This window comes from Echiichthys vipera (assembly GCF_963691815.1).
Source record: "Echiichthys vipera genome assembly, chromosome: 10".
In the NCBI taxonomy this organism is placed as follows: Eukaryota; Metazoa; Chordata; class Actinopteri; order Perciformes; family Trachinidae; genus Echiichthys; species Echiichthys vipera.
Genome location: NC_139835.1, coordinates 384,188 through 393,061, shown reverse-complemented (window position 1 = coordinate 393,061; position 8,874 = coordinate 384,188). Strand labels below are relative to the sequence as shown.

The 8,874-nt window shown below is 41.0% G+C and overlaps 1 long non-coding RNA gene across 1 annotated transcript; it reads right to left on the bottom strand.

The window, feature by feature from the left end:
• Positions 1–2,491: 2,491 nt before the first annotated feature.
• Positions 2,492–8,479, bottom strand: LOC310953085. Its single transcript, XR_014593391.1, has 3 exons — positions 8,363–8,479; positions 7,713–7,789; positions 2,492–2,527 (listed from the first exon to the last, which is right to left on the bottom strand). It is a non-coding gene; the product is annotated as an uncharacterized lncRNA (long non-coding RNA).
• Positions 8,480–8,874: the final 395 nt, after the last annotated feature.

Here is an 8,874-nt window from a genome sequence, read left to right as displayed (position 1 = left end):
CAGTCTATCGATTTATATAGGTAGATTATAGACAGATTTTTACAGATTTATGTATAGGTTATATTATTCTGATATTATTTTGACACTCTTTCCTGTTTAGAAAATAGTAAAAACAAAAACTTTACTTTATCAAATGGTGCTTTACGTATCATGCATGCAGTGGTTATAGGAGTTTATATATTTTTATGCGAGAGTTTTCATAAGTAGTGTGTTCCCTTTAGTGACTGAATTACTTTATTTATGAGCCTTACTTTTGAGACACTTTTTCTTTTGTTGTGTGTGTGTGTGTGTTTTCCCAACACAGTCTCACTCCCAACGCGTCAAAAACTGACGATTGGTCAGGGGCCTTTGGCGTTAGTTACTGACTAAAAAGGTCTCCTTAAACGTACAAACCCGATGCAGAGGACTTTCAACTCATTCCAATCTAAGCCCGTCCGCGGCGATATTTGAAGCTCAGGGCTCTCCTTAAACGTCCATATTTGAAGCTCAGGGCTCTCCTTAAACGTCCATATCTGAAGCTCAGGGCTCTCCTTAAATGAGTTGAAAGCCCCCTGCGTCGGGTTTGAACGTAGGCAGGACGTATGCCTCTTTTTGCATGTGTCCATGGTGCATTGTGTGTCTATTTGATTACATCTTTTTTCATCGCTTGACACACGGACTATTAAAGGGAAGTAGCTAGTAATAAATAGTGCTAAAAACGATTTGAGAACGATCAAATGTGTAAATCATTGCATTCTATGTCCTTTCGCCGTCTATTAATGTAATAGAAACTAGATTATTATCGGCTGTATGTTTTAAGAGCTCAGTTAACATTCATTTAACTAGGCAATAAAGCTAGTCAGCTAGCGCGGACAACCGCTAACGTGATATTAAACTTTGATTTGTATAAATATCCGTTTTCACAATAGCTAATATTAATTGAAAGAGATCGCTCAAGTTATTGTTTTAGGTGTCTAACGTTATATGCGTTTACATGCTCCCAATTAGTCTTACGTTACATGAAATGGTAAGCTAAAATGATATGTATTTTAGATTTAATCTTTTCTTTTAATCAGGCTGTCTAGTTGAGATTAAAATATATTTTTAGACACCCTAGATTACGTAAAGACACGTACAGGTGCAAAGCCAGGAATACATTAGACACGGTAGAGGACAGACAAAACAGGTGTACCGTCAAATATGTGACCCATTTACTATGTTTGTGACTATTTGTGCATGTTTTAAGGAAGAATGCATTTGTTAATATACCACCTAACGTATTTTGTTTTCAATAGACCTTTTCAACGGAATTCCATTGCTACGCAACAGCCTTGTTCCTTGTTTACTTCCTGACAGCTGTTATCATTCACATACACTGCAACAGGAAATAAACTAGGACTGTTTTGGAATGTTTAAGTTTACATATTTGAAAAGGTCTATAGGTATTTCTTAATTCATAACAAGCATTTATTGTTACCTTCTAGAGCCCTCAAGAAACTATCACATGTACAGTTTTTATAAATTGACTTGGAAAAAAAACTAATTTGGGGACACAGGTCCTGAGTAGTATTATGCTGTAGCAGTTTTCTTTGAAGGCCAACATGTAAGAGCACTGTGTTTATTGTGTTCATTTATTATTCACTGGTAACATAGCATGCAGTGTTCTCATTTCTTATTTCTGTTTCTGTATCCAGATGCCTACTCAACAACAATGCATCACACGCAAGGAAACGATTGGTGTGGCCAGCAAGATGTGTAAGCAGTGCGGGGCCAAGCAGCCTTACAAAAAAAATTTGAAAATCAAAAGAAGAAATTTGGCCACGATTGGAAACACAAAAAAAACTGCAGCATCAACAAAATGTATGATGCAACAAATTTACTGGTAGGTTTTTTTTTTTTTTTTCAGACAGTTGTCATAAATAATAAGTAATTAATTGCTGATCTTTACATTTACATTGCTATATTTCGCTTACATTATTTGCTTTTGCAGCAATTTAACACTCATCTTTGTATTATTGTGCAAGACAATCCTGAATTCTTGATTTACTGTACCACTCCCAATTGTCTTGTCTTGTTGTCTTGTTTTCACTCTACCTAAGGGCGCACTCACACTGTCCTTCCGAACCGGACCGTCCACGGCCCGCCTGAGAGAGGTGGGCTTTTGTAGAGCCCGTTTGCACATGTACGAGCGCACGCACATGTACGAGCACGAGCAAGATGCCTACGGCATGTTGAGATCAACCTGCAGTTACCTCCCCTTATTTTTCCTTCCACCCCTACTGTGTTGTGTTGCATCTCTGTCTCTGCTGCTCTTTTTTCTCCATCTGCTCATTCCTTCAATCCTTTGAATCTGCTGCTAGAAAAACAAAGACATGTATACTGAATGACAACAGAACATATTCAATTAAATATTTTAAAAACATTTCTTTTTTCACTTGGACAATTTTCAGATAAAAGTCATGGAGTGTTACTGTACCTTTCACTTTTCCAGACTGCTGCCGTTTCCTTCCATGACTCATGTTTCTCTGTCACACATCTTCTGAAAAAACTAAACAAAAAACAAAAACAGATAAACAAACTGATATCAGGCACACACCATTTTCTGATGAGGCTAACTCACCATGCTGTAGTTTTCAACTCTCCATCTGATTCTCTCTTCACTGTTTCCCTCCATCACTTGCTGCTCTCTCATTGACCTGCTTGTTTCTTTCTTTCACCTGCTTGTTTCTTTCTTTCACCTGCTTGTTTCTTTCTTTCACTTGCTTGTTTCTTTCTTTCACCTGCTTGTTTCTTTCTTTCACTTGCTTGTTTCCCTCTTTCACCTGCTTGTTTCCCTCTTTCACCTGCTTGTTTCCTTCTTTCACCTGCTTGTTTCCTTCTTTCACCTGCTTGTTTCTTTCTTTCACTTGCTTGTTTCCTTCTTTCACCTGCTTGTTTCTTTCTTTCACTTGCTTGTTTCCTTCTTTCACCTTCTTGTTTCCTTCTTTCACCTGCTTGTTTCTTTCTTTCACCTGCTTGTTTCCTTCTTTCACTTGCTTGTTTCCCTCTTTCACTTGCTTGTTTCCTTCTTTCACTTGCTTGTTTCTTTCTTTCACCTGCTTGTTTCCCTCTTTCACCTGCTAGTTTCCCTCTTTCACCTGCTTGTTTCCTTCTTTCACTTGCTTGTTTCCCTCTTTCACTTGCTTGTTTCCTTCTTTCACCTGCTTGTTTCTTTCTTTCACCTGCTTGTTTCCCTCTTTCACCTGCTTGTTTCTTTCTTTCACTTGCTTGTTTCCTTCTTTCACCTGCTTGTTTCTTTCTTTCACTTGCTTGTTTCTTTCTTTCACCTGCTTGTTTCCTTCTTTCACCTGCTTGTTTCTTTCTTTCACTTGCTTGTTTCTTTCTTTCACTTGCTTGTTTCTTTCTTTCACTTGCTTGTTTCCTTCTTTCACCTGCTTGTTTCTTTCTTTCACTTGCTTGTTTCCTTCTTTCACCTGCTTGTTTCTTTCTTTCTTTCACCTGCTTGTTTCTTTCTTTCACCTGCTTGTTTCCCTCTTTCACCTGCTTGTTTCCTTCTTTCACCTGCTTGTTTCCTTCTTTCACCTGCTTGTTTCTTTCTTTCACCTGCTTGTTTCCCTCTTTCACCTGCTTGTTTCCTTCTTTCACCTGCTTGTTTCTTTCTTTCACCTGCTTGTTTCCCTCTTTCACCTGCTTGTTTCCCTCTTTCACTTGCTTGTTTCCTTCTTTCACCTGCTTGTTTTCCTCTTTCACCTGCTTGTTTTCCTCTTTCACTTGCTTGTTTCCCTCTTTCACCTGCTTGTTTCCCTCTTTCACCTGCTTGTTTCCTTCTTTCACTTGCTTGTTTTCCTCTTTCACCTGCTTGTTTTCCTCTTTCACTTGCTTGTTTCCCTCTTTCACCTGCTTGTTTCTTTCTTTCACGTGCTTGTTTCTTTCTTTCACCTGCTTGTTTCCCTCTGTCATCTGCTTGTTTGTTTCTTTCACCTGCTTGTTTCCCTCTTTCACCTGCTTGTTTCCTTCTTTCACCTGCTTGTTTCTTTCTTTCACTTGCTTGTTTCTTTCTTTCACTTGCTTGTTTCCTTCTTTCACCTGCTTGTTTCTTTCTTTCACTTGCTTGTTTCCTTCTTTCACCTTCTTGTTTCCTTCTTTCACCTGCTTGTTTCTTTCTTTCACCTGCTTGTTTCCTTCTTTCACTTGCTTGTTTCCCTCTTTCACTTGCTTGTTTCCTTCTTTCACTTGCTTGTTTCTTTCTTTCACCTGCTTGTTTCCCTCTTTCACCTGCTTGTTTCCCTCTTTCACCTGCTTGTTTCCCTCTTTCACCTGCTTGTTTCCTTCTTTCACTTGCTTGTTTCCCTCTTTCACTTGCTTGTTTCCTTCTTTCACCTGCTTGTTTCTTTCTTTCACCTGCTTGTTTCCCTCTTTCACCTGCTTGTTTCTTTCTTTCACTTGCTTGTTTCCTTCTTTCACCTGCTTGTTTCTTTCTTTCACTTGCTTGTTTCTTTCTTTCACCTGCTTGTTTCCTTCTTTCACCTGCTTGTTTCTTTCTTTCACTTGCTTGTTTCTTTCTTTCACTTGCTTGTTTCTTTCTTTCACTTGCTTGTTTCCTTCTTTCACCTGCTTGTTTCTTTCTTTCACTTGCTTGTTTCCTTCTTTCACCTGCTTGTTTCTTTCTTTCTTTCACCTGCTTGTTTCTTTCTTTCACCTGCTTGTTTCCCTCTTTCACCTGCTTGTTTCCTTCTTTCACCTGCTTGTTTCCTTCTTTCACCTGCTTGTTTCTTTCTTTCACCTGCTTGTTTCCCTCTTTCACCTGCTTGTTTCCTTCTTTCACCTGCTTGTTTCCCTCTTTCACCTGCTTGTTTCCCTCTTTCACTTGCTTGTTTCCTTCTTTCACCTGCTTGTTTTCCTCTTTCACCTGCTTGTTTTCCTCTTTCACTTGCTTGTTTCCCTCTTTCACCTGCTTGTTTCCCTCTTTCACCTGCTTGTTTCCTTCTTTCACTTGCTTGTTTTCCTCTTTCACCTGCTTGTTTTCCTCTTTCACTTGCTTGTTTCCCTCTTTCACCTGCTTGTTTCTTTCTTTCACGTGCTTGTTTCTTTCTTTCACCTGCTTGTTTCCCTCTGTCATCTGCTTGTTTGTTTCTTTCTTTCACCTGCTTGTTTCCCTCTTTCACCTGCTTGTTTCCTTCTTTCACCTGCTTGTTTCTTTCTTTCACCTGCTTGTTTCCCTCTTTCACCTGTTTGTTTCCCTCTTTCACTTGCTTGTTTCCTTCTTTCACTTGCTTGTTTTCCTCTTTCACCCGCTTGTTTTCCTCTTTCACTTGCTTGTTTTCCTCTTTCACCTGCTTGTTTCCTTCTTTCACTTGCTTGTTTCCTTCTTTCACTTGCTTGTTTCCTTCTTTCACCTGCTTGTTTTCCTCTTTCACTTGCTTGTTTTCCTCTTTCACCTGCTTGTTTCCTTCTTTCACCTGCTTGTTTCCTTCTTTCACTTGCTTGTTTCCCTCTTTCACCTGCTTGTTTCCTTCTGTGTAAAATTGTGTAAAATTGTGTAAAAACTAAAAATACTCTTCTCTCTCCTTCTCATTTGCTACAATCTTTTCTCTTCCTCCCTCATCCGCTGTCTTCTCTTTTTAGTGCTTTGAAGATGGAAGTGTTAGGCTGAAACGCCTTGGTTTTAGCTTTGCAAATCTATCTATGACTTCCCCGTGGTCAACATTATCCAGCATCTCCCTCTCAATTGACATTATAGCCAAATTACTTAAATGCTCTTGACCCATTGTATTTCTCAGCCATGTGTGTAGTCGTCGGAGGGCACTGAAAGATCTTTCACAACTGCAGCTGGTGACTGGGATTGTCAAGGCAGCTTGAAAGATGGCCTTAAGGGAGGGGAACATATCCTTGTCCAAAAGGGAAAACACACTCTGAATGGTGGGTAGGTCTTTTTTTCTTTCAAGGAAATTTTTGGCAACAACAATTTCTTCAGATTTCATGGGGATGCTGTAGTGTTCAGCCAGAGGTTTGAGTGCCTCTTCCTCCAAGAAATGCTCTGAAGCAGGTTGACATGCCTGTACAGCAGTCAAGATTTTTTCTCCAACTCCAGAAAACCTGTTCTGGAGCTCCTCCAGCATTCGATCAATAACTGGAAAGAAGACTCTCCCTCTCAGAACATCTCCACTTGACAAATCTGACCGTGTGCCACAAGATGTCTCGACTACAAAGTCGTCCATGTTTTTCCTCTTCTTCCTCTTTGTCTCAGTTGAATAAATCTCAAGATTGTCACACAGGGTCTTGGTCTTGTCAAAGATTTCATGTGCTTTCGCATTGCTCCTGTAGCTTTTGAGTGTGCTTTGGACTGCGATTTTATAGTCCATTGCCTGCACCAAGTCAACTGTCTCTTTCTGCAAGTATTTGTGCAGGCCCTGAGTTACTGAGAGCAGTGTCTCAAACATGGCAAGCATGTAGATGGTGCTGAATTGGCAAAGCTTGCTTTCCAGCCCCTTAGCTACAGGTGCTGAAATGCTCCCCAAAGCCTGGATCAAAGCAGGAAGGTTTTGTAGAGTGGCCTTCACACTCTCAACCTGACATGCCCAGCGAGTTGTAGACAACTGAACAAGTTCCCGGGCCCCCACCCCAAGTTGCCTCCGAAATTCTTGCAATTTCTGATGGTGAAGAAGAGATGTGGAAAAGAAAGAGTAGAGACACTCCAGGAGATTGAAGAGGTCACGTGCCTCTGGGATGGCTTTACAAGTGGCACAGAGAACAAGATTAAGCTCATGGGCATAGCAGTGAACATATAATGCCTCTGGATGCTTTTCTCTGAATCGGGTTTGTACACCGCTCACTGCTCCGCTCATAACAGCAGCACCATCATAGGATTGAGCAACACATCTTAGGTGTCCTATTCCATGTTTCTCAAGCTGCTGCTCTATGGTGTCAGTGATGGACCTAGCATCAAATGAATCAAGGCGGGAAAATCCAAGCAATCTCTCTTTCACCAAGCCTTGTGGAGAAACATATCGTACACACAATGCAAGCTGCTCTGACCGATGATCCCTTGCTTCATCTACCATTATCGAGAACATTTCTGCCTCTTTAATTTCAGAGATAATCCTTGAAATTATAACTTCAGAGGTGCTTTGGATCATCTCATTCTGGGATGAGGGTGAAAGGTAAGTTGCACATGAAGTTGGTTTATAATTTTGAAGGAAAGGGTCAAATTTCTCAAGAAGCTGCATGCATTCCATAAAATTCCCCTTATTGTCACTCTCTGGTGATTCATTGTGCCCTCTAAAAGCAATGCCTTGCTTCCCGAGAAAAGCTGTCACTGATGCTATGCGTTTGAGATACTCCCTGCGATCCAAAATGTCACTCATATGTGCGGCTTGTAGCTGCTCTGTGATGTCCCCATGAACTTGTGTGGATTTAAAGCTCTTCCACTGAATCATTGAGGCCTTATGCAGATTGGATTTCTCATGCTCTCTAAAAGAGTCTAATGCTCTCTTCCACTTAGTGTAACCTTTTGTGTTGAGTGTATCCTTTTGATCCCTTGTCTGTTTTTGTTTGCCATATATTCTACAAACAAAGCAGAACGCTGCATTGGCAGTAACTGAGTATTCCAGCCATTCAAATGTTTCAAACCAACTTGATTGAAATGCTCTTTTTTGCTTGCCAAACATGCTGGAAGGAAAGCAGTGATTTTTTATGCGCCTTGGTCCTGTGTCTGCGGCTCCCAAATCACTGACCTCAGTGTTATTGCCTTCCTCACTGTTGTCTTCTTGGTCTCCCATCTTCCTTTTCTCTTCCTTCTCTGTACTGTCATCTGTAAACAGAACATAACATCAGATTCATTTGATCATAGCAGACGTTATCAAAAAGCAATCATATAAGGGAACTGGCCCTTGCAACAGGATTAGCATTTACTTGTCTTTTTCCTTCCTTGCTAAAGTGGCACTCACTGGGCTCAATTATAATGTTTTAATTATGAAATACAAGAGATGGTAGTAAAGAGTTTAAATGTTGCAACAATATATGAGTAGCCTAATCAATAACAACATTGACAATTATCTACCTGAATAACTGTATGCAGGCAAAATGAGATAGCGGTGCTCGGCAGCCCTTCGGAAGTCCTCGGGAGTTTTATTTTACCCACACAGCAACGTTAGAAGGACATAACAGTTACGTAGTTGTGTGCGGTAACTTATGTGAGAAAAATATCACTGAATTTATGTGTGGGAAAAGTAGCCCGCTGTACCGAGCCTTCAGGGATTTTCAGCCCGCCTAAGAGCGTCTATCACCAGGGAGGACTGTCCCGCAGCTCCGCCGGCACGCCCCCCTAACAATACACGTTTCACATAATTTTGAAGGAATAAACAGAATTTATTCATTCATTTACCTGTTTCTGGTAACGGCTCCCCGGAGACGTGAGCCTCAGCCGAGTCAGCCTCCTTGTTTTGGAAAAATCGCCTTATATCCATGATATTTCGTGATGTTGCTATATCGTCTCCCTCCAGCGCGCCAACGGTTTAGACACCGGAAGAGCCTGCTGACGCGAGACTATCAGCCAATAAAACACGGATGCTTCACGCAACCCATCTCTCTGATTAGCCAGTCAGTCTCGACGTCATCCTATGTTGCATTCACTAAAAATGGAAAACTAAAACTTCTATAGTGGCTCGTTAATGTACAGTTATCATTATTTCTTCTGAAGTTGAATTATCCGGGGCTTGTGAAAAAACGTTCGGGGCTAAAGCCCCGGATCATAGACATAAAGAGTAGACGCCTCATCGAACGTTGGGCCTATTGGCGCTGACGAGCGGTGGAGCCGCCATCTTGGCCCGGTCGCCCGCTCCACTCAGTGTAAGGACAGGACACGGTTCAGCGTATTTTAATATTCACAGTGGGATT